Source organism: Anabrus simplex, chromosome 10, assembly GCF_040414725.1.
Source record: "Anabrus simplex isolate iqAnaSimp1 chromosome 10, ASM4041472v1, whole genome shotgun sequence".
Lineage (NCBI taxonomy): Eukaryota > Metazoa > Arthropoda > Insecta > Orthoptera > Tettigoniidae > Anabrus > Anabrus simplex.
The window spans coordinates 107,867,877-107,895,463 of NC_090274.1; the positions used below are offsets into that span (position 1 = coordinate 107,867,877).

General features: G+C 40.8%; 1 protein-coding gene across 3 annotated transcripts in view; it reads left to right on the forward strand.

Annotated features, from left to right (window-relative positions):
* Nucleotides 1-6,057: 6,057 nt before the first annotated feature.
* The window catches only part of LOC136882337 (uncharacterized), a 292,794-nt gene continuing 271,264 nt past the window's right edge, over nt 6,058-27,587 (forward strand). For all 3 annotated transcript variants that reach the window (XM_067154928.2, XM_067154930.2, XM_067154929.2), the window contains exon 1: nt 6,058-6,214. The gene's annotated coding sequence lies outside the window, so the exon portion shown is untranslated. The remainder of the gene's footprint in view (nt 6,215-27,587) is intronic.

Consider the following 27,587-nt stretch of genomic DNA (forward strand, 5'->3'; position numbering starts at 1 on the left):
ACCTGTGCACGACATTGGGCCTGTGTATGACCATATCGGAGGCATTTTCTGCAGAGAACAGGGGAAAAAATGAAAGGCTCAATATGCAAGTAGACTTGGAAAAGAGACACTTGTGTAGGCAACTATTGGGCTCGAAAAGTAATTTTAATTGACCCAGTGGGGACATAACCAACACCATCATTGGAAACAATGCGACGATTGAGACGTTGTACTGCTTTAACCGGTACGGTTGAAGTAAGATAAAGTCGAATGTCGTCTTCAGAAAGGTTCTTATCCACATCTCGAATAATCCCCACACGAAAAATATTAGAAGACGGGATGTATGCCTTAAGATGTAGAGATGTGAGCAGACGGTGGCACAGAAAATCGTTGGCTTGGCCCGCATTATTAAAAATTATTTGTGGGCGATTACGACCTTTACGGGAGATAGACTGGACGGAAATATTACATTCATAAAAATGTCTCCCAAGGGCCATAGGATGGAGTTGCCCTAAATTTTTGTTTTCCAGAGATTCAACGTATACCATATAAGGTCCAAGGTGTGAATGGGAATACTGTCCACGTTCCATAGGCGGCAGTACATTGTCACCATTAGAATTAGAATTTTGTGATAATTGTGAGTCTGTCAAAATTGATTGAGTTGCCAGGTTTCCAGAAGATTCGTATTGCATCCGAACTTCTTCCTCCTGCGTGACAACTAACTTATCTCCTAACAAAAGGCTATCACCTCCACTGGAGGCAGCCATAATAACACACGGCACTAGCACTAAAACAAGAAAAAAGAATCCTCACAACCAAATACTGAAAACACGGAGCACACGACTACGCGTGTCGTAATGTGTAAGTACTAGGTAGCGACTGGAGGCACAAAGTTCTTCAAAATATACCAGTAAATCAACTTCAAACTATTTGCTGAAGTTCAAACAACACCTCTCTACGGTTGCCAAGGAAAACGGGAATACAAAACAACAGTTCTTCCTTTATTTGGAACAGAGGGAATTAACGTCATGTCCTCTTGGAAGCCAAATAAACTGCTGTGAAGTTTTCGTTTTGCAGCTACAACAAAGCTTTTGGGCAACTCTCTTATTCTTTGGAACAGTACCGACCATGGTAATATTATGTTTATGCTTCATTTTTTTGACAATAGGGTACGGGGTAAACCAGTTGTCAACTGTGAAATCACGTCCATTTCCGGACATGGGATGCACGTTCTCTCTACAACCACAGTAAATTTCATCATCTGATAATGATTCCTCCAAAAATGCGGAAACTTGTTCCATATCACGTGAATTGCTGACATCATAACATTCCTTTTTCTTAGACGAAGAAACGAACTCATTTGCCCAGGTCAAGCCATTTTCAGTTTCACCTCTGTACTAAAATCCCAAGGAACTAAGGTGAAAGACAGCCAGGCTAGCCAAACTACGGGTTAGGACAAGACGCTAAGATATAAACACCCTATAATCTTCATTATGTACACCGTTAAAACTGAAGGACTAAAATGCTTATGATAAAAAAAAGATTTACACGACTGCACGGGTTGGGTCTCACAGGCCCACAGAGCACTATAACTTACCACTGCTCACGTACTAAAGCAATCACTTCCATGTTCGTCTGCAGGAATACTTCACCGGTGATAACAGGAAGGTAGCAGAAGCCAGAATTATGCAGCTATCACCGTCTATCAGAAAATGTCGCAAATACCAGTGCATGGGTCTCAGAGACCCAACCCGTGCATTTGCGGGCTAGAGGTGATAGTACACATTTCCTAATCACTAGAGTGCGTTTCAAAATATTTGGTTCTATTCCAAATATATCCGCGACGCACATATGGAGTAAACGTTGTTCATGGAGATTCATCCGTCGAATGAGGACGTTAAGGCTATATTTATTTGACTTAATAACAACTTGCTAATAAGTATTTTCACCAAAAGTGAGATAAATGATTGCCAGTTACTAAACATTGTCTTGTAAACAGGAAATTAGCTACTATTAAATTTGCAACAACAATTTGAATTACCGGTAATAATAAAATTAATGATCCTACACCGCACACACTGCATTAGTTACGAATATGAACTTTACTTTCGCCGTAATGCGCATCCTCGTAAATAGTATTAGACACAAAGCAAAATTATACTCTGTGGTAGGAATTATTCGATAAGATGCATAAGCTGAATCTTCACCTTTGCGCAAAGGTTACATTTTCAGTCTGTTTATTTTCTACAATTTCTGAGTTTCGTTACATAGTTAATTAATTTTAACATTCCTTCGTATGTGTAGATGTTATGCCTAATTCTGTTTTTCACCCGAACGTCCACATTGTAGCTTAATAAGAGTCTGATATTGGACTTTAGTAATACAATTCCAAAAGGAAAGGCGCTAAACAAACGAAAACACCAGGGAACACATAAACCGCCGCGCTAAATTTCACTATATTTTCAGTAACCTTATTACCTAAGTTATAAAAATGTTACTACATCTTCCGCATAACAATACCGTCGTTAAAAATCTGTTGGTAGTACGTGAGAAAATATTTAACTTCTAGTTTGTAAAACTGAAACCTACGTTTATCTGAGAGTTGTAGAACAGGCACTAGGACAAGTCATGTTTCGAGAGGTAGGTACATGTTTGTGTCGCCTTTTCCTTCTTCCCTGCCATTATGCTCGTTCTTTTTGTTCCCATGACGTCTGTTCACGACTTGTAAAATTAACACTTCATGTTCTCCATTTTCTGTGTTTGCACGACGCTAATAAAACATCCAAGCAAAATATCTTGGAATGAATAACTTGGTGTGGAGTGAGAATATTTGAATGGTGGTGTATTAAGAACATTAAAAATAAAAAAGCCTTATCTCTCACCTAATTTCCATTTATGTTTCCAGTAAATTTGTTAACTAAATTCTAAGTTGTATAAGATGTACACCAGTGAAAAAACCGCTCTCACGAAGATAAGTTTAATCATGGCAAAGATTTTATAGATTAAATTGAATTGTTCATTTTGCAAATGCTTCTTTTCATAACATTTCTAATGTATTGTTTTTCAAAACCCGTACGTGATGTAGATCTAGATTTGAAATTCTGAAGGTAATCGGGATCAGACCCTGAGAACGATTATCTACAATCTGCACAAAAATCAGTCTGCATTGACAAGAATCCAGGGCTTTGAAAAGCAAACAGCAATCCAGAAAGGAGTGAGGCAAGGTCGCAGTTTGTCCCGCATTATTTTCAGTAAATGGAAATGGTGTATGGCTTTTAATGCCGGGAGTGTCCGAGGACATGTTCGGCTCGCCAGGTGCTGGTGTTGTGATTTGACGTCCTTAGGCGACCTGCGCTTCGCGATGAAGGTGAAATAATTATGAAATCGACACATACTCGCAGGTCCCCATGCCAGCGAAATTAACCAACTTCCAGACCCTGCCGAGAATCGAAGCCGGACTCCTGTGACGAAAGGCCAGCACGCTAACCATTTAGCCTCGGAGCCGGACATTTTCAGTGTTTAAGAACAGACATTAAAGGAAGTGAAAGAGGAATTTGGAAAAGGAATCAGAATCCAAGGAGAGGAAATCAAAACTCTGAGACTTGCTGATGACATTGTTATTTTATTCGACTTTCCAGATCTGGAGAAATTGTTGATTGGTATGGACAGAGTCAAGTACAAGTATAAGTCCGAAAGAAATGTAATGGAGTGCAGTGCGGGTAATATTTGATCAGGTACTGAAGTCTTAAAGGAAGTAGATGAATATTGTTACTTGGGTAGTAAAATAACCGCCGATGGCAGAAATAAGGAGGACATAATGCAGACTAGCACAAGCAAGGAAGAGCTTTCTTAATAAAAGAAATTTGCTCACTTGGACTTGGACAATAACTAGCTCAGAAAAAAGAGCTTTTGAAATGTTGTGTTACGGAAGAATGCTGAAGGTGAGATAGGTCGATCGAATCACGAATGAAGAGATAAAATGGTAGGACACATCTTAACGACACCCAGGACTTACTCAGTTGGTTTTTGAGGGAAGTGTAGGGGTAGACCAAGGTATGAATATGACAAACAGATTAGCACAGCATAGGGTAGCATGGACAGCTGTATCAAACAACAACAACGTGTTTTTACAATTTGTCAAGTTCATTTTAAATGTTGAAAACATTCCTTAGCACACAAGGTACGGGTCCCCATTCTATGAAAAACGTAAAATTAAGCAGTTTTCTCAATTGTGCCGAAAGTTGAAGGGTTAAAGGGCCCCGAAAGGTTTAAAATTGAATGGGTGAAAACCATAATGGTATAAGTGACATTTCTTTAAAAAATGAGTTAAGTGCAGGATGTAACTCCAGGAGGATGTATCCTTTCACCAACCAGGGGATACAAGTGATAGCGGTAATATTCTGCGCTCTAGTGATGGGTGGTATAACTACAAATACCATGCTTTATATGAGTGTTGAAGATGTTTAAATGTCTTTTTCTCTGAATGACCAAAATGTTACTTATACCGTTATGGTTTTCACCCATTCAATTGTGAGTCTTGGTGGCTCTATCAAACTAAAAAACAAATTTCGAAAATCACTTCTGGCCTAAATGCAGGTCCCGAAAAACCGCTCAATATCGCTTGTTTCTTTACTCGTTTACTCCTAGCCAATTTAACTTTCCTTAATGTTCAATTCTCTCACGCATTTTTTGAGTTTTGAAAAATGTCCACATGAATGTAGTTATAAGGGCTTAGGCCTAAGTGAAACTCTGCATTGACTCACATTAGCGCTCGAAGTGGAGATTAAGTGAAACTCTGCATTGACTCACATTAACGCTCGTAGTGGAGATTAAGTGAAACTCTGCATTGACTCACATTAGCGTTCGTAGTGGAGATTAAGTGAAACTCTGCATTGACTCACATTAGCGCTCGTAGTGGAGATTAATTGAAACTCTGCATTGACTCACATTAGCGCTCGTAGCGGTGCTTAAATCAAACATTGCATTGACACGCATTAGCGTTCGTAGTGGTGCTTAAATCAAACAATGCAGTGACTCACATTAGCGCTCGTAGTGATGCTTAAATCAAACAATGCATTGACACGCATTAGCGCTCGTAGTGGTGCTTAAGTCAAACAATGCATTGACTCACATTAGCGCTCGTAGTGATGCTTAAATCAAACAATGCATTGACACGCATTAGCGCTCGTAGTGGTGCTTAAATCAAACAATGCATTGACTCACATTAGCGCTCGTAGTGCTGCTTAAACCAAACAATGCATTGACACGCATTAGCGCTCGTAGTGGTGCTTAAGTCAAACAATGCATTGACACGCATTAGCGCTCGTAGTGGTGCTTAAATAAAACAATGCATTGACACACATTAGCGCTCGTAGTGGTGCTTAAATCAAACAATCCATTGACTCACATTAGCGCTCGTAGTGGTGCTTAAGTCAAACAATGCATTGACACGCATTAGCGCTCGTAGTGGTACAAAAAAGGCAATCTGCTAATCTAATCGACCGGATAACGATGTTTAAGAAGAGGATTGTAATTTTTAGGAATAATTAAGGATCATATTCTCATACTTTATTATATTTACCTAATATTCGTAGCCTGCCGGTCCCGTGGTGTAGGGGTAGCGTGCCTGCCTCTCGCCCGAAGGCCTCGGGTTCGATTCCCTGCCAGGTCAGGGACTTTTCTCTCGACCTGAGGGCTGGTTTGAGGTCCACTCAACCTACGTGATTAGAATTGAGGAGCTATCTGACGGTGAAATGGCGGCCCCGGTCTCGAAAGCCCAGAATAACGGCCGAGAGGATGTGTCGTGCTGACCACACGGCCCCTCGTAATCTGCAGGCCTTCGGGCTGGGCAGCGATCGCTGGGCAGGCCAAGGCCAAAGGCGTTAATTGCCGTGGGGTTTGGTTTTTTGTTTTGTTTTTGGTAATATTCGTAGCTCATATCCCTAGGATGTGGATTTTTTTCTCTCTGGTTAGTGTTATATAGAGGACGGTTGCCTACGGGGGCGGGGGAGTCTAGTGGCGCCCCCCACCAATACTAGCTATATTGGTAGCGACGTGAGGTAGCTCGCTGTAGTTGTCACGGCGCGCTGCAGGAGTACAGGTCAGTGTGCGACACAAGCCTGAGTAGCTCGGGTGTCTCAGTCCGGTGGTATACGTCAGCCTCGTGTTGATAGATTTACTGGCGCACAAGAGAACTCCTGCCGGTACCTCCACATCTCCGAACACTATAAAAGTAGTAAGTAGAACGTAAAATCCAATATCATTATTGTCTCTGTTTTCTCAATCTTCAGAAAAAGTTATTTTATTTTCTTGCCCTCTTCCTGGCACAGAGATTGACGTTATATTAAAAACTAGCAGTTACTTGCGGCTTCGCTCACGTGGATTCCGTAATTTGATAAAAGTAATTGTTCCCCCGGACAGCACTAAGACATTATCTGAAAATCCCTAAAGTGTAAATACTCACCGAAGTACTGAGTTTCTTTTACCGCAGAACCTCTCTGTAAACGACGTTCGTGGTATTGCCTTTCGGAGCTAAGATGAACTTTGAAACATGCGACATGGAACTCTACATGTGAGAAAGAGTACTCTTTTAACTCGAAAAAAGAAGCATGTTTTTATAAAAAGGAGATTCTATATACCTATTTCCACGTCTGTAAGAACTTCTCTTTTTCAGATATTAGTATCCCCATAAAGGGAATTTAACCCCCCTTGTCAGTCTTTCCCCCACCCTCCACCTAAGTGGATTGTTTTAAAAAATGCATGGTTATTTTTAAAGGAGATTCCAAATACCAATTTCAACGTCTGTAACATCTTAAGTTTTTGAGAAATAAATATCCTCACGAAAAGGAATTCAACTACTTTTTCACTTCTTTTCAACCCCAAAAACAAAAAATACGTGTTCGTGCATTTTTAAAAGACATTCCAAATACTGCAGCAGTTTTCAGGTCTGTAACGTGTTAAGGTTTTGAGATACACTCATTTTAAAAATTCACCCCATTTTTCACTTCTTTTCACCCTCCCAACCGAATCCCCTACCACCACTTCAGTGGTCGAACACAACAAAAGCTAATAACAATGCAAAACCTTTATAATGCATAAAGAGATAGAAATGTTTAAATATTTCTTAAACATTTCTGTCTCCTTGTGTATTGTATTTGTCTTTTTATTAGCTAGCACCGTTTCCTTGCAAATAGTCAACTGTGACTAGTAAATGTTGATCCCATAATGTTCCAGATTCCTTCGGGACTGATCCGCAAGGAACACATCATCTGCATATAAGATGGTCCATGAGTATGAGTAAGTCAGCTGTTACTGTATCCATACATAGGATAAATAAGAGAGGTGACAGTGCCGAACCCTGATCAACCCCGACATTGATAGGAAATGAGGGTGAGGTCCGTACCGGACAGTGAACCACGCTGGTGACTCTGACATAGAAACGTTGGGTCCATCGGACATAGGTTTCTGGAATATTATGGGGTCGGAGGGCTTTCCAAACAAGCTGTCAAAAGCCGTCTCTAAGTTTCAAAAAGGCTAGGTGTATAGGTTTGTTTATTTCTCCACCAGAAGACGGGCTGTGTGTGACTACATTGAAGTAATGTACTTATTAGTTGATTGCCTCTAGAGTGCTCGTATATAGAGGAGCTTCAATATACTGAACAGTGCTTCAGATCCCAACTTGGCTCAGCCCGGTGGTATTTGAAGGTGGTCATATACGTCAGCCTCGTGTCGGTAGATTTACTAGCACGTAAAAAACTCCTGTGGGACTAAATTCCGGCAACTCGGTATTCCCGAAAACAGTAAAACTAGTTAGTGGGACGTAAAGCAAATTACATTATTGCTTTAACATCGTTACGCCCTCATTGGACCATGTTTATTTAGGTTTCCATCCTTGTTTACTTATCCTTGCCCACATGTCCTTCGTTCTGTCCTCTGACTAGGAAAGTCGTTTCGCTGGTTTGATCTCATCTTCAGGAACCCTCCAATCCTGCATTTTTGTTTAAAGATGCGTCTGTCTAGAACACCTTGATCCGTTATCCCGCTCAGCCTCAAATCATCACCCACTCCTTGGTACATTTGAGATTCCAAACTTGTGTTAGGATCTGCTGTCAGACATACGGAACACGAGACCTGATGAAGTCCGTTACTTTGCCCACATTGTTATGCACTTCTTCATTTTTCTGAGCTTCCATGTTTCTTCCTTTTTAATAGATCCAAAGATCTTTCTGCCTATCCTAGTTTCTCCAGTCCTCGTATTCCTCAAGCTCGGTGTTTCTGGTGCGTATAACACTGCTCGTCTTGCAAATGTCTGGTAGCGTCGGATCTTGGTGCTGCAATCTCAGATCTGTCCAGGAAATGAAATGGCGTATGGATTTTAGTGCCGGGAGTGTCCGAGGGCATGTTCGGCTCACCAAGTGCAGGTCTTTTGATTTGACTCCCGCAGGCGACCTGCGCGTCGTAATGAAGATGAAATGATGATGAAGACGACACATACACCCAGTCCTCGTGCCAGTGAAATTAACCAATGATGGTTAAAATTCCCGACCCTACCGGGAATCGAACCCGGGACCACTGTGGCCAAAGGCCAGCACGCTAACCATTTGGCCATGGAGCCGGATCTGTCCAGTAATAGATATTGAACCCTTTGGTCCATATTGAGGAATACCTACCTTTCTTACCTATCAGCAAAGTTCATGAGATCTGTCTCTTGGGTCGTATCGGGTTCTTCGTCACTTGCTGAGGTAAAGGTAGGGTTCAGTAATTCTAATCTATCTACTGGAATGAAAGGTCTGTTTAAAAGATTCCTATTTGTTCAGGAGAATTCTGAAGCAATCTGATATGTCAACGGTATCATAGAAGTCAATTGTGTCCACTGGACACCACAATCATTTTTACATAAAGGTCAGAACACTGGTGTGAGACTTTAACGTAACTGCCTGACGGGCATTCATACTAGAAACCATTGTCTCAATTATTAATCATTTAAGAAAGGAAAGTCTGGAAATCCTTAAATTCGGCTTCCATGCGAGACCACATGTACCATCATAGTGATTCGTTATGGTCCAGCCCTCGTAACACGAACTCTGGACTCTGGATATAATTAAGGCCGTCCAATCGGTGTGTGCCACACGGTGGTTCTACGGCATGGACCCTTAATTGAATCGATGTGACCTGCGTCTATGTCATGGACCGACATCTAAACTTCTAAGTTACTTTAAAGTCATTGTGGATGATGACCGCAAGGAAAATGATGCTACAATGGCATATGGCCCTAATCTAAGTCACTGAGGTTGATGAACCCCTGACCATCCAAGTTTCTAGGCTGAAGGCTAAACACAATTAAGTTACATCGGTTGATGACCAAAGTTTCCACTTTACTATCCCCAGCACATTCTCTGCTCAATCAATCAAAGTTCAATAATTACAACAATAGCAATGCTCACAAACTTTGTGGCAGTAAAATCCATTTCCTTCGGATATGTCCCCTTAATCGTTACTTTACATTTAAATATTCCCCAGAAAACAAACTAAAATTTCCAGAATGCATCTCCAAGTTATTCGCTTGATTAAAGTTGTTTCACTGAATTTAATAATTAAATAAATTTAAATGATTTAACGAAATGTTAAAGAACAGTAAATTTTATCTCCGCGGACTCTGGTTTCTTCACAAATTCCTACGCAGCTGTGATGTGAATTCAATCTTGTGATATTTATGTGGCTGGAAAAGAATTGTTACATAATTCATGTCCAGTTATATATCTTGTCTCATGATCTCACACTTTAAAATCTAATCTAGTCCTAACCGTTATTAATACTTGGATATCCTAATAATCTACGTACAAACCAAACAACTCGCCATATAATTACGATGTCATATCTCGTCATACCATTTATGAATTTTGCACACCCCTCACAGACAAACCAATCATCACAGCCATCGCTCTATATTTTGGACAACCCTGAATTTGGTTACTCTGTTCCTTATACTCGAAGTTCATGGTTTCAAATGTTCATTACGTCCCCAATTAAACAAATTTTACAGTATTTCACAATACTCAGATTATTACCGGCTATGAATTTCAACTAAATCCAGCATTTTAACATTCTCCCCGGCCGAGACTACAGTACAATCTCAATTCCACGCCTGTCCCGTTATCACATGGTGTAACCTTCACAGCTGAGGCCTCTCGTCCCCAAGTTCGCTTGGCAGTAACATAAAACACCTGGTTTGTTCCAGTTGACTGGCTTCTCAAAATGCTCACCTTTAAACTCTGCCGACATAATTAAACAAATACGATATTCTAACCACCAAAAATGCACAGATTATGCTTCAAGATGCCCACACTAATTATACGCGTCGCCAATTAATACCGCTATGGATTTCTATGTATTTATTTCCATTCCCAACATTATAAAATATACCTCGGGCTATCGTGTCCCGGCTTCAATGACAGGACTCTAACCTAATTCGCACATCTCATCTCAACTCATATAAAACATTCCTCGGGCTTCCGTGTCCCGGCTTCAATGACAGGTCCAACCTGATTCACAAATCTCATATCAACAAAACTAACCTCTGTTTCCCAGCTCCACAATTATCATCGACAAAGAACTGGAATAAAATCCTTACTAGAAATCTCGACGTCTAATATCGCACAATGCATTAATCATGAATAACTTCGCATAAATGATATCGTATTTAATAGCTTGATTTTTACAAAACAATGACTGAAACATTCTACTAGATCTTTTTATTGTCAGTCAGACACAGTTTAAAATGGGCCTAGAAAAACGTTTCTCTTCGTGACCATCACCCTAGATTCTCACCCGACAGCGCGCTTCCACTCGATTGAAAATGAGTAACCATGGATTCCTACATTATTAACGTCAAATTGCAGACAGGAAAAATTTTACGTCGAATGAACATCTTAATTTGACATCACAAAATATAGACAGTACACTCACACGGATGACGATCTACATTTTACGTGATATCACTTCGAAACCCTATTCAATAACTTTTTACAACATTATACGGCACTCGCAAGACTTCAAAAATATATCCAAGTGGAAAATAAAACAAATGACTCTTTTAGTCGTATTCTCACATTTACAAAACTTAGTAGGGGTGACCACTGCGTCGTATGTCCCCATTCAAATACACTTTTAGAGATCATGAAACAGGATATAAAGGGTAGTAAGATGGAAAGTCACATTACCTTATGTAGGTACACCATTGTTCGTCATAGGGCTCACCTGCGACCCTGGCATTTTATTTAGCCATTTTTACATTCATGGCTTTACAAGCCATTATTACATTTCTTCAGGTTTCCTGTAATAAAGCATTAAAAGAAGAAAATACCCTTCACTTGTTTGCTGAGCGCACACGATGGACTATAATTATTTCCGCACACGAATTACTTAATCACATTAGAATTTATTCAGTACTTTGACCGTCCTATCTGGTACAATTATTTCACTCAAGAATACTATCTCCTCATGGAGTCAAGACCTAGCCACAATGGCTAAAATCTGCAGTTGAACTCAGTCTACTTTTGTTGTTTGATTTCGCAGAGCAGCTCAACAATTTTTCGTCCGCTTTGTATCACAAATGGCGGAGAAGGAGACTTCGTTATGGCGTCCCGTCATATTTATAGCAGTTACCCCCTCTCTTCGGATATCTCCCTTTGCCGCCAAGAAATTTTCTATAAATTTTCTGACTTAACTGTAATTTCAAGAATTTTGAAAGTGACTACATGCTTGCTACATTTCTGGCGGTAGTGTTCATGGACATTTAAAATTTATACGGGTTCGATTTGTGAGATGATTGACCCCCTTTGATAGGCACTATATTTTTTGACTTGGCTTGGGTCACGCCATGTACACGCGCTTTGAAATAGTTCACAAAAATGACTTGAGATTCTTCCGCCGTCGACACGTGTGGCTGATGTCACGTACCCCAGAGCGTGGGACCGAAGGTAATCACTCCCTCGTCACGTGTCAAATCCATGCTATCAAGAATCCAACTTTTAATCTAATTGTTAATTTATGCATAATGTTCTTAGGGCACAAAGGTCATGGGTTCAATATGTTGTCTCACTTCTCTGTCCACGATTTCTGCTTTGGTATCTAACAACTGGTTTCCCCTCGCCTCTACACTCCCGTGGCGAGAATGTGAACTAACTCGAGGTGAAGTTCACAGCAAAGACGATATAATAGGATAGAGATGCAATTTCGGTTCCAAGCCAGATGGGCATCGTAGTTCAGGCCCCAATCAGAGAGTGCAATGCATTACTATTATTATCAACAGATAGCGCAGAGAAGTGACTTCCGCCGTAGTGACGCTCGCCACAGCTGCACCATCCCCATTCCTCGCTCACCTACTTTGACGATGTCCATTCCCACATATGTTTATTTTCAAGCACTTACCAATAACCGTCCGATACCCCTCGTTCCACACCACAAAGTAGCTTTATCTTGTAATGACTGATTGACACAAAGCTGACAAATAATACGTCCCTTCAAAAGCAAGACAGCACGCAAGATATGGGTATCACATAGTTTCCAAGTACCACGTGAAAATAAAAATAACAGAATTAAATGCACTGCGACAGGAAATATATAGAAGTACATTAATATAATGAATCAGCTTCCAGCGCCTGAGGTGTGTTTAAACAGGAAATACAGTATTTCAGGACTGACGAACTTATATTTGCAATAAACGAGCACAAGGGAAAAACAAGGGCACTTGGAATTCAAACAACACAATTAGCATCATGGGAACTATCGATATGCGTTCGAACAAGGTTAATCGATTGAGTAAAGACGGATTCGATGCAAATCAGCAATATTATCTCCATAATACTTGACATTAAATGACTAATTCTTTGTCAAAAGGGCCCACTGATTGAGGTAAGTCTTTGAACTACTTCGAGGCAAACGGCCTTTAACTATTAAAATCGCTCATTTTATGCCTATTTGCCTGCCATCTAGAGAACCTTCCTACAGCTATTTACACGTTGTGAATAACCTCCAGTGCCATCTAAAACAGGGAATGGAACTACCTGAAGCTGCTTATAGCCCAGCCCCCTTATATTCACCTGCGTGAGGTTCACAGTTTTCTTCAGCTTTCAGACGAAGGACTAACATTTTCCATTTCTTCTCAACTTTGCTAAAAATGAGCCGAAGAATATTCCCTCGAAAAAGGGGAGCGAAGTCTGATATAACGAGGTATTTTATAATGGCTTCCTATGGGGAATATCCAGTGACCGAGGAGTGCGTCTTATCGGGGTTTTACTTTACAATTTCCATATACAAGTTTGTATCGTTCGATTGTCATGAAAATAGCGCATCACGGTTCCATGAAAGCTGTTCATATACGATGAGGCTCTTCAAATGAATTACGTTTGTTTCTAGGAAGTACTCTTGTCTGTTGTGTAATTTATTGGCAGCTACGTCGAAAAAACCACAATCTCTTCATAATCTTCATTTACGACCACAAGGCCAATAATTACGAAGCATAAAGTATTTAGTTATTTATTGACTTATTTTATATGGCGTGGCTCAGGCTATGAAGCCTGCTGTTAAGCTAAATCACAAACTACAGATTATTAAGATTCCTAATTACATATAATATATTATGGAATTAAACTTAAATAATAGTTATAAACAAAAGATAACTTTTGTAAGTCTGTGTACCATTTATAACATCTTTTTTAAACACATATCTACCATGTATATCTCTAATTACAACCGGAAGGGAATTCCAGGAGCGTATGAATGAGTTGCCGTAACCGGTCGTGCGATAAATTGGGAAGCTCAACTGGGAAGAGGACTCTGACCTTGTAGTTGTACTGTTTGAGAATGATAAGTATTTAAGATCCATTCTCAGATAACGTGGTGTGTCTGTACTGAGGACGTTGTGAACAAGCGAAACAGAGTGAAGGTTTCTTCTGTCCGCCAAATACAACCACGACAGCTGTACAAGACAGGGTGATACCTGGCCGTATTTAATACAAAACGGACGCATAAGCCCGCTGAAGTTTTCCTACAAGTTGTTTAACGTCGCACCGACACAGACAGGTCCTATGGCGACGATGGGACAGGAAAGGGCTAGGAGTGGGAGGGAAGCCCCAGCATTTGCCTCGTGTGAAAATGAGAAACCACGGAAAACCATCTTCAGGACTACCGAAAGTGGGGTTCGAAACCATTACCTCCCGAATACTGGATACTGGCCGCACCTAAGCGGCTGAAGTTTAGCGTTATGTGTGGTATTTAGGTTGTTGTATATCACGTCACCATAATCGAAGATCGGTAGAATTAAGCCTTGAACAAGTATCTTTGTCGTATTTAGTGGAAGGAGATCCTGTAAACTTTTAAGGGAGTGCAAAGGAAAGAATACTCGTTGGCATATTTTCGTCGCGTGCTCCGTCCAGTTTAAGTACTTGTCGAAAATGAGGCCAAGGTTCTTTACAGTTTCATTTATTTGTATTGGTGTTGCGTGGAATAGGATTGGTGGAATTTTAACACTTTTCAGGTTGGTATGATTATTTTTGGACCCTATTATGATTGTTTGGGATTTGAATGGATTGACTTTTAGATAATTATTTTTAGTCCAGTCTTTTATATTTTCCAGGTCTTCGTTTAGTTTGTTAATGTCTGATTGGATGTCTTTCGGGTTTGTATGTATATATAGTTGAATGTCATCTGCTTAGAAATGATATTTACATGTTCTGGTAGGCCATTTAAGTACAGTGAAAATAGCAGTGGTGCTGGAACACTGCCCTGAACTACGCCAACTTCAGTTTGTTCCCAGTGCGATACTTTCACTGCTGCCGCCCAATTAAATAGGAGTGCAGCCACGTCAGTGCGCTTGAAGAAAATGTTGGTGCTTGTAGCTCAGCTGTCCACACAGTAATCAGGTCTAAAAGTACAAGGAAAGTCATTCCGTTGTCCATTTGTACTTGAATGTCATTTGTAAGTTTTAGCAGTGCTGTGGTATTTGTCGAGTAAATTGTATTTGTTATATACTTGTGAACGACCTTTTCTAATATTTTACTAAGACAGGAAAGTATGCAAGTTGGTCGAAAGTCTTCGGGTTTTGTTGGATTATTGATTTTTCTTATCGGTCGTATTATGGCACTTTTCCATAGTTTGGGAAAGATTCCTGTCATGAGTGAGGTATTTATTATATGCGTAATTGTTGGGAGAACAATTTCAGAGAACCTTTTAATTAATGTCAAATGTATTCCGTCACATCCTGTAGCCTCAGACTTTATTTCATGAATTGCTTCTCTGGCGTCATTAAGAGTTATACGTGAAAAATAAAATATTCTCCATCGTGTTTTCTTTTCGCATATGGTCTGTCGATTGTTTCCCTTTTAGTTCGTTCGTCTGTATGTGAATTTTTGAACATAAATATTTATTTAATTCGTCTAATGGCAAGTCAGTGATGTTTTCGTCGGTTTTATTTTTTGCCAAACCAATGTTCCGAAGAATTTTCCAAACATTGGCAGAATTGTTATTTTTAAGATGTCATGTGTATGGCGTATCTTAGCATTTCTGATGGTCTGAGTTGTTGTGTTACGCATTTCTTTGTAGCCTTCTTGTCGAAATTGTCTGCGGTTAGATTTTTCTATAATATCTGTAAGCTGCATTTCTTTCCTCCATTTTTGCCCGTATGTCTTGCTTCAGCCAAAGTGATGGTTTTCGTTTCACTCGTATTGTCCGTATGTTTGTCATACAGTCCCGAAAGTAGTTCGCTAAACAAGGTTATTTTGTCGCCAATGTCCTGTGCCACGCTGTTTTGAGTGCGTCCTCAAAGAACGCCTCTTCGTTTAGGCTTTTGAGATCTCGATAAGAAATTCTTTTAGGCTCATATTAGGGGCATTTCAGTGAGTATTTTGAGTAAATAAAGTCATGTTGGGAAAGTCCGGGAGCTGGCTGTTGTTCGTAAGTCTGCATTCTGTCAGTATTGCTTGTAATAATTAAATCCAGTAGTGTATGGGAGGTAGCTATGTGGTGTGTAGGATTCAGGGGAAGGATCGTCATATTGAGTGAGGTAAGCATGTTCCTTAGTTGTCTACATTCACCAGAGTCACATTTTATCATGTCAGTATTAAAGTCACCCATTAAAATAACATTCTCATACCTGGGTCCTGCAGTGCTTCCTTCAGGTCTTTAATATATCTCGTCTTCAGTGCACGATACACAACATCCAGTAAATACTTAACACTGCGGATTTGTAATTCAATAAATAGAAACTCCGGCCCGTTTCGAAATTCGCTTGGTGTTTCGCGCATTTCTTTGAATTTCATATCCTTGCGCAGATATATCCCCCCACCTTTTCCTGCTATATCGTTTTTTATCAGCGTGTAACCCTCCATACGTACCAGTGAAGAAAGGACACTTGGTTTCAACCACGACTCGGATATTAATATGGCATGGAAGTTTTTTGTTAGAGAATATGTCTGAGAATTCAGTAAAATGGGAAAGAAGGCTCTGTGTGTTCACGTGGCCCACCTGCAGAGGGCCTGGGGGTACAGGTGGAATGTCTCTGGGGGCAGCCAGCAGTGGTTTGGGAAGGGGTGGTTGTAGTTTGACCGGTCTGCGTTTGGCGTTATTAGAGACATTTCTTTTGTTTAACCTAAGAAAACCCATCTTGACATTTTCTAAATATTAACTGAACTAGGTCCCTGGAATTTAGTTAAGCCTAATCTAAGTGATCGATAAAATTTAATAAAATTTACAAATTCTAGGTGTTTTCCTAATGAATTATTACAGTGTTCGCCTAGTTTTAGCTTAGGCTCATGATTAACTAATGCTGTTTATTTTTTGGAGATTTGTGACCCGAATTTTCCTGTCGCCTCGTTTCACCTTCACTGTCCCGTCCTCTGACCGCGTATTTTTCACGTCGTACTTCGAAATTGCCTCCTGAAGAAACTGTAGTCTCAGGGGAGTGAGATCTGATGCGCAGGCGTGTTGTCTGCGCACCACACGCCCCCTGTGCCAGCGGCAGTTGTATAGGAGACCTTGTGAGCAGTGGCTGTGCATGTGACAGGTGTAACATGGAACGTCGTCGTGAGCTGACACCGTTCGAACGGGGTATGGTGGTCGGTGCCCGACGGATGGGAAGTGCGATTTCGGAAGTGGTGCGGGAATTCGGCTTCACGCGGTCAACCGTGTCCAGGGTGTATCGTGAATGGTTGAATGCGGGTATCACCGTCCACAACAGACGAACGGCCGGCCGTCCAGCCACTCTGGATAACCGTGACCGTCGACATCTGAGACGGATTGTCAATAGTGACAGACGGGCAACCGTGCAACATATCACGGCTCAATTCAACACAGGCCGTGCTAGACACGTCTCCCAGTGGACAATCCGTAGGAACATGGGTCCTATGTGGTATGGGAGCCGGCGCCGCACACGGGTGCCACTGTTAACCCAACGTCATCGGGCACAACGACGCGCATTCGTCGCCAGTCACCAGGGATGGACACTGGAACAATGGCGTAACGTGATATGGTCGGACGAATCACGATTTCAACTGCACCATGCCGATGGCGCAGACCACATGAAGCAATGGATCCCGCCTTCCTCGAAGGTGTGGTCCAGGGCGCTGGTGTCTCTGTTATGGCCTGGGGTGCATTTTCCTGGTATGGAATGGGCCTCCCAGTTGTTCTGGAAGAGACTTTGAATGGTACGCGGTATGTTGAGCTGGTCGGAGACCATCTCCACCCATTTTTAGCCTTCCAGCGCACAGACAGTTCTGCAGTGTTTCAAGATGATAACGCGCCGCCACATTGCTCCCACGTCGTCCGGGAATGGTTCCAGGAACATGCAGCGGAGGTCCAACGACTGCCATGGCCACCCAGGAGCCCCGATATAAACCCTATCGAGCATATCTGGGATGTCCTGGAACGCAGGCTCCGTGCCATGGATCCTGCACTCACGAACAGACCAGCATTGCCGGCCGCTCTGCAAACGATTTGGTGTCAGCTGCGTCCAGAGGACTACCAGGGACTTGTTGACTCACTTCCACGGCGTCTCACTGCAGTTTGCAGGGCCAGAGGAGGCCCCACACGCTATTAGGTGACTATCCCATGACATTTGCTAAGTCAGTGTACATTGAAGACTTGGTCAAAGATATCAACGCTGCAACTTTCGTTTCTGTGCAGACAGATGAAGTAACAGACATTACTTGCCAAAGTCAATTTGTTATCATATTGCGTTACATTAAGAACAATAAGCCTGTTGAAAGATTCCTTTCCTTTGAAAATGTTACTGATACGACAGCCTATGGTCTCAGCGAGGTTATGAAACAACTGCTTGAACCTTTCAATGTTGAGGAACAGCTCGTAGTTCAGGCCTTTGATAGAGTTGATTGCATGCAAACAGCCTGGATACATTTCCAAATCTCTTCGCAGTGCTCGTATGGAGTGAGTACATATGACGCTCTTGATGGTGACTCGTACGTCGGATGGGGACGTAAAGCATTCAGCACACCCCTTGGTGCTATTCGAAAGGAGTAGGCTATGTGCCGGCACCGGGTTTCATCCTCATTATCATCATCATCCCCAATATCCAGAGGCGCAGGTCGCCCACGGTAATTGTAAAGTTAAAATTACTATTCTAAGAAATAAATAATATTCACAAAACGTAGGTTCAATGTATTAAAACAAATATAATTATCTGGATTAAAGCCACTTATTTATTAGTCTACTGAACCAAACCGTATTAAAATAAAGCCGAGTTTTCCAGCAAATTACATTGACCTTCATCAGGGCTTGTGAAGTTCTGCTTCTGACAGTGACCATGGAAATTCTCGAAAGAACGTGGAAGTCACGACCATGCTATCCATGGCCTTCCCATTAACTGGACTCAGGGTTCGGCGCGCTGTGCCATGGGAGACCTGAGTCCAGTGTGTGGGGAGGCAGTGGATAGTACAGTCGTGACTTCCACGTTCTTAAAAGGATTTGTATGATAGGTGTCAGGAACAGAACTTCACTTGATGGCCAATATAATTTGGCGGAAACCTCGGCTTTGTTGTAATAATAAATAAGCTTTATTTTTGTAATACATAAATGGCTTTAATCGGGTTAATTATATTTATTTCAATACTCACAATTTTTGAAAGCTTCTAAGTCTCCTGTGAACATCATTTCAGATCTGCTTTGTCACTTTTGATGCACGTTATTTTTAAATATATTTAAAACTAAATAAACTAGTCTTAATAAAAAGCATTCTATTTATTAAAGAATGTACATGCGTGCTCTCTTCTTTATTTTTACTATTATTGCTTGTTTTTATTCCCTGCCTCCTTGATCTCGCGAAAGATCAGTTCTAGGAGTTTCTATATATCATTGCAGGGCCAAGTCAAGATTCAAGACTTTCACACCTCCGGTGGTGATGGTGGTGATTATTGTTTTAAGAGGAAGTACAACTAGGCAACCATCCTCTATACAACACTAATCAGAGGGAAAATATGGAAGGTATCCGACAATTCGAAAAACGAAGGTATCGGCCAGATAAAGACCAGGGCCATGAAGGGCATGAAAATTAAAGACTCCCTAGGCCTCCTTGCGTAATACCTTCGGGGTCGGAAAAGAACAATACTTGACCAAGGGAGGTCGGATAGGATAGATGAAAGTGAGGAGCCTGGCACAAGCAAGTGGAAGCAATGCCAGGACTCAGCTAAGGGGCCCATGGACGCCATCGCACGCTCCAAAGTTCAGAGTCCGTGAGGCTCCTTTTAGTCGCCCCTTACGACAGGCAGGGGATACCGTGGGTTTTATTCTACCACCCCCACCCACGGGGGGTGGGGAGGATAAAACCTCCATACTAACCTATTCTACCCGAGGCAGAGATTGTCGCTAGACAGGAAGAGGAATGAAATTTAAGAAGGTGCGAATAGAAGGGTAGAAATAGTGATGAAGAATAAAGAGCACAGACACCTCTCGGGGACACCTTTTTAGTCTGGCCCTACACCGAGAGCACAGACACCTCTCGGGGACACCTTGTTAGTCTGGCCCTACACCGAGAGCACAGACACCTCTCGGGGACACCTTGTTAGTCTGGCCCTACACCGAGAGCACAGACACCTCTCGGGGACACCTTGTTAGTCTGGCCCTACACCGAGAGCACAGACACCTCTCGGGGACACCTTGTTAGTCTGGCCCTACACCGAGAGCACAGACACCTCTCGGGGACACCTTGTTAGTCTGGCCCTACACCGAGAGCACAGACACCTCTCGGGGACACCTTGTTAGTCTGGCCCTATACCGAGGCGTATCCAGTATGGCAAAGTCCTCGGGATCAAAAAGCACACAAGCCCCCACACCGACGTCAAGGTCTTCATGTCCCTAGAGGGGGTTGCGCACTTCCAGTTGATACTGAACTTTAATTCGCAACATATAATTAAAAAACTGCTGTCTAACTTATCACCTTCGGATCCTGGGATAATAGAAAGATCTGCTCCACTGTCAACAAGAAACCACAAGTCCAACTTATTATCTTGCAAAATAGGCGGTGTTTGCGGCTTCTGTCCTGATTTTCAGCAGAGGAACTGGCCATTATGTTTACTGCCGGTTGGAGTTTTCCTGTGCATCTCACTGGCAAGGCTGCTTGCATGCGTTTCCTTCCAAATTTGAAATGGTAATTGCAGAATTTGGCGTTAGGGTCGAATTTCCTCCTACTGAGACTCGAGCTGTGGCCCCTGTTTGGAGCTGCTTCTTCACCTGTTGGCAATGTTGCTATTTGTTGCTCTAGCTGTGATGTTTTAGCAACTAACTCTTTAACTGACGCACCTTCCGTAAATTCTCCGCTGACACTCTACGCTACGCAGCGAGGATTCATTTCTAGCATTTTGTCTGCCATAATGGCAACTCTGATAAGGCATTCCTCACAACGAGGATGATATTTATCGAGTCGGGAAGTTTGTCTTGCCAAAGAGTACGAACAACTTCGTCAGATACATTTCTTCCTTAGTAACTGGCTCGGCTTATAATACCCGAGCTCGATACCAGGAACTAACCACTTAATTCGTTTATCTTCACTTTCTTTAAAATATCAAGAAGTTATAATCTCATTTCTGGTTATTATGTCCCAGATATTCTCCACATAATGCGCTTCTACTTGGTCTACTACGTACAGGTAATTGAATAACGTTTCTTCCTTGTTATCTTATTCATGGCAAAGTGCGCTTCCAGCTGGTAGAGCATATAGCTGGTTCCTCCGGCCAGAACGGGGGAAACTTAATACCAACTTTATTAATATCACACGTTTTGCCTTCTCGCTCACATTCATTGTTCCTTCCCGCTTTGAGGTTATTTTTCTTTATTTTTACTATTCTTATTTTTCTTTTTTACTCCCTGCCTCCTTGATATCGCGAAATGATTAGTTCTATGAGTTTCTATATTTTATTTCATAGGGCTACAATTTTAATATTTACATACATGCAAATAATATTCGTTTCGTTATTTCTTGGCGAAATAAGCAATCGTAGCCTTCAAATCGCTCTTTCTTTCTTTCTTTCTTTCTTTCTTTCTTTCTTTCTTTCTTTCTTTCGACTGACACGGAAAGTATGGAGGAGCTGCCTTGTAACACTGTGTGTTTTCAGTCGCAGTATCTCTGTATTACTTTTTCAGGCGGATGTATTGCTAATTCAGATGTGTCATACGTGACGCTGATTGCTTGGAATGTATTCGATGTTTTTGTCTCGACAGTTTCAATATCAAAGAAATTTACAGTTCATAGGAATTAAGTGGAACAGTTTTATTTCGCGGTGATCTCGTGCAGAATTTGTAAATACTTTCCCTTTTTGTATCAGAGCGAAAAGCAATGTGACATCGAGCGAAACTATGGCGATTAACAAGAAACCGTTACCCTGTACTTTCGAATAACACATTTGTTACCAGGAAAAGGAATACCAATTGAAACTAAGTAAATGGCGCAATGCGCCTTTCATATCGACCCCTTCAACTAAGAACATCGTATCTATCTAAGGTAAATTGTTGTGGAGAGGAACTCAGAGAGTTTTTCGATATTGACGATTACGGGATCTATGGAATCCATTTTCTGTCTAGTTTATTTTCCCCCGAGAAGGGTGTTTATAACCCATTTACAAATAGTCACGATATTACTGAAATGGAATTATCCAACGAAGAACATCGCATGTGATGAGTTACGATGTTCTTCATGGAAGATGTGAGAACAGCTGGCAGCATAAGTCAAGTTAAGTTGTTATTGTTTGGACATTTTAATTCACTAATCACCACGAGCTTCAATTTATGCTTTTTTAAGTTACATTTATTTTTACTCTTTAAAATGAGCTAAAAGGAGGAACTGACTGCACTTAACACTTTGAGATTGTTGACTGTGAACATCACTTGCAGTTAGACATGTCTTCAAAATAAATCACCAATTTGCAGGTTAGGCCATTTTCAGGGGTAAGGGTATTTTTTTAAATGATTACCAGTAATTATTATTTTTACCTTTTTCAAATTTTAATTGTTTCGAAAATAGAAATATAAAAATCACTTTTATAAGACTAATTAATGTTCTTGCTTTTCACGTCCCACTAACTAATTTGTACTGCTTTGGGACTCTACGAGGTGCAGGAGTTATTTTACGTGACAGTAAATATACCGACACAAGACTAACATATTTGAGCACCTTCAAATAGCACCTGACTGAGCCAGGATCGAACCTGCCATGATGGGGTCAGAGGGCCAGCCGCTCAACCGTCTGAGCCACTCAGCCGGATACTTATAAGTGCGAACTGATTCCCGTCTTCCTCGTCACTTCCACATTTCTCCTGTAATCGGAGGCTTTGGCTGTTGCTGATGAAAACTACCTTTCTGACACATAAAGACCGACCTTGTAACTTCAGCCATGCTCACACTAAATCAATTTGCCTCTTGAATACATTTTGGAATGAGTAAAAGACTATAACATTTTAGTCCGCGTTTTACATTGTATTTCTTCTCGACTTCAGTGATAGGAAGTGTCCCTCCCCAGATGCTACAATGAAACAATGATCGCTCAGGTCACAAAGCAGTGAGAATGGGAACTTGGAACATCTTGGCGCACCATTGCGGACACATGCTCAAAATCCTCAACATGCAGTGAGTGAATGAGTTGAATACTTCCTGTAAGATGATCGTCACTTCACTTTTACAGAATTTGTTATATACAACACAACAAATTAAATAATAACAGTTACGAGGTTCTTAAATACTGAGTTTAAAAAATATATTGCGAATCGGGGTGGAATAATTTTCCAGTTGATAGATCTCTTCTTAGTACTAAACATTTAAACTTACCGTTCCGTTGATCGTCCGCCTCGGCTGCTTCAGTAGAGGTCTAGGATCTTGGGGTCGTTTCGAGTTATTTTCTGTCACTTTATCGACCAAACGATAGTGTTCAGGGGAGAGCGTAACTACTTTAAATTAGAAGCAAAAAATATACTTACTGAAACATTTATTCAATTAAATCACGATAAAGATATTTATTAAATTAGTGAGAAAAAACACATAATTTTACAACGCGAGTCTCATCTTAACATTATAGACGTGGTGTAAAATTCGTGGACAGCAAAACCAGAAAACGGGAATAAAACCTGAAAATCGGGCACCATTGATCCAAACGATAACTGAGAATTAATCCACACACTCGTTGGCTGAACGGTCAGCGTACTGGCCTTTGGTTCCGAGGGACCCGGGTTCGATTCCCGGCTGGGTCGGGGATTTTAACCTTAATTGGTTAATTCCAATGGCACGGGGGCTGGGGGTATGCGTTGTCTCAATCATCATTTCACCCTTATCACGACGCGCAGGTCACCTACGGGTGTCAAATAGAAAGACCTGCACCTGGCGAGCCGAACCCGTCCTGGGATATCCCGGCACTAAAAGTCATACGCCATTTCATTTCATTTCAATCCACAGGATACGTGGAAAATCTGACCTTCAACAAGTAGAATTCCAGATTTAAATGTAATTAAGGTTATCCTTTAGTCTGTAATTCTATCGGATATCGGAACGTCCCCCGAATGGACCCTTAATCGAACCACATCGACTATCAGTTGCTTTGGAGAGGTTGCGTGTTCATTACAATTAACGGCAATTGTCACAATAAAAAATAAAATTCCACCCTGTATTGTCATCTCGTGATACTCTTAAGTTACAAAGGAATCCCGATGTTAGAACATGCATCAACCCAAACAGATGTTCAGAAGGAACCAACAACATCTGATCCGATGGGATCTTACGTTACGTCGTCCTGAAGGAACAAAACTGCGAAATGCAGGAAAACATTAATTCATTATGCATTTAGAAGAAATGCCAAACACTGAAATTAAAGAAAAGTAATAAATCACTTGAAAATATTCTTACTAACCCAGGTTTCAGGATATAAAACTATTACGTTGTAAGTTTGTTAAATTACAAGTCAACAAATTAACACAAATGAAAGAAAATAATTCCAATATTCTACAACTACGACTACCATTACAAATCTGTCTTCCTAAAGTAAACTACAAGCGATTGGCAGATCAACGTCTCACATAAAATAAAGTGAATATCGAAAAATGAAAATAAAATATATTAACAGCGGACGAATCGAAACCGTATTCGTAGTGTAAATCCTACATAAATCAACTAAATGTCAACACACGGCAATATCACAATACATCGGACACTCGAGCAATAAATTTTAAAGCAAAGAAAAGTAAATAAATATGAACAATAGTTCATCGAACTTGAACACGCGCGGCTAAGCAGTAATGATAAGTCTCCATTAGCTACGTTTCCACCCGGGACAACCCTTACATTCATACCACTACTGATGCAACGCTATTATGGAAGCGCCGTCTGGCTAGTAAGAATTATGCTGAAACATGGCCTAAACAGTACCTGCTAATACCTTTCACATTCGTATCCACTACTGCAGACAATAACATCGTTCAAATCGATTCGGAAAATGACTAACCTATGACTTGACTATGTACAGTCGACACCCTAATCCTGTCGTTGAGCCAACGTCACAGTGTCTACGCATCCTCAAGTTATATAATACGCGCGGCATCCTAAATCTATCGTTGAGCCAACGTTATGGTATCTACACATCATTTATCCTGTCAGGCGAAATCGAAACTTTAAACACAATCCCGGATATTTAAATCTGATACTCCCTGTAACACATGAAGTGAAATTCGCTACAAAATGAACTCGAACTTGGAAACATAATTGTGTCCATTTCTTACAATAAAGCATGAAATCGGAATTAAAGATGCCCGAATAGTTTAATCTATTCCTCAATACAAGCTCAACACATGCAGTGAAGTTCACTAAATAAAAACATGGTCAACCCTCGTTTAATATTACGTAATATCACTGAAAACCGTAATGACTACCATCACGACGTCACGGCATAACCCGAGTGTGAGGCTCCAACTGGCCTCTCATCTCAACATTCCAAACATGTATCACCGTGAATTGTCCAGTGAAGTAACTATTCATCAATCTACTCAAGCTAAACTATCATTCTAATAAAATTCATTTTTCTCACCCGCAATGTTTCTAGTCAGCGAAAATTTCGTCTCGTAAAGATACAGAATAGAATTACGTTTACAATAATCAAGTTTAATCTTGACCGTGTGTTAGAATGTATTTCGTTCGTGAGGTCGGCTATCACAGAATGCACTTCGCCGGTATCAAATAGAACCGTCACTTAATGGCCGTGGCCTACGGTCTCATATAAAATAGTAATCATGTAAGAACATCTACTTGTACTTAAAATAGGCGTTACAACGCGCTAACTTGGTTTTGACAACCTTTAAATTCATCAACCGTTCTGGATTGCTGGAGAACATCGTTCATCTTACACAGCCTGTCTCAGAAATATTTCATCTTAGCATGCACCATGTCACAAACAATTCCTCTCCGTCAGAAACAGGGCCTCTTATACTCAGCCTCCTGCTCATTATACGTCACACATAAAATACAGGCTTACTCTGCCTTTAACTCCTTCTCGTAATATTTCATTTCCATTACAATCCATTTCTTCTTGTTTGAAGCTTTTTCAAATGTAAGCAATCCCATGACCAAACAATCTCTCAACCGAGCGAGTTGGCTGTGCGATTCGGAGCGCGCAGCTGTGAGCTTGCATCCGGGAGATAGTGGGTTCGAACCCCTCTGTCGGCAGCCCAAAAGATGGTTTTCCGCGGTTTCCTATTTTCACACCAGGCAAATGCTGGGGCTTAATTAAGGCCACAGACGCTTCCTTCCCAGTCCTCGCCCTTTCCTATGTTATTGTCGCCATAAGACCTATCTGTATCAGTGCGACGAAAAGCATATATAACAAAAACAATCTGAGAATTAACTTATCTAGATTTTCCTGACCGTAAGAGCAAAATAGCATACGGTGATTATCTGTATCACAAATACACATTGTCACAATATTTAAGTTTCCCAAAATAAATGCCATCTTTATCATACTTCACTGGATTTCAATATAAATCGCAAATCTCGCTTGACATTACTGCTGAACACATAATTTATCATATCAAATTTATCCTGTCGTGAATATTATTAATATTATTATTATTATTATTATTATTAGATAATTTAATATTCGACTTTATCACGCTCACAACGGTTATTTTATCGTTATCATTATTTGTAACTTTCACCGGCCTAAAATTTATTCCACTGATTTTCAATACCATATTTAAAACTTCATTTCTTAATTTCTTAAAGAAATTTAAACACATTTCAAAATCTCCCGCACTGACGTAAATAATAGACAATTCGCCTCAACATTGAAATACACTTAATTTTTACAAACGCCACATATTTATTTAACGGGACAAGCATATACATTTCTAACTACAAGACATGATATTTAAATTGGACAGACCTGTAACTGCGCCGTGGTCATGGCCTTACCTTGACCTCATTTTTGCGCCAGCATTCTCGTATTTAGCCCTTCATATTTGCAGAGCACATTCTTCTCTTAAACATTGCCTATAATTACACAGATTCTGTACTTTACTTGATTCAACACACGTAAATAATAAATTATTCTAGACACATATAACAGTGAAAGATATGAATGACCGTGAAACCCAAAGCTTATCTCTGCTAGTCTACAAACAATACCTTTACCGATTACAAAAATAAACACCGCCCGTAGTAATTCACGAAAGCTATCTATGAATTCGCCGTTTCCATTTCAGAAGTTCAGGAACTGTATAATAATTCAACTAATGATTTTCTTTACTGATCATGACAGATGTCGTAACTACACTTCATTCACCATTTACAGCTTGGTAAAAATATTCTCGCTCGAGCCAACTGAATTGAGAAATTTTACAACCCTCTTCTTGATGTTTCCTGACGCAGGTCCACACACTCGGACCACGGAACTGTAAGTGGAGCTACTGTCTGAGCAGGGGTATTTAAAGCCTACCTAGGGACAGTTTGCTTGGCGTGACGTAGTGTGGTGCAATCATACTATTTGATGACCATTGGACCGATATCTTCGAGAGTTGCCCCAAAAATTCCACCTAATTTTTCAGTCATGATGGTGGTGTTTGCTGACTTTCCCCGCC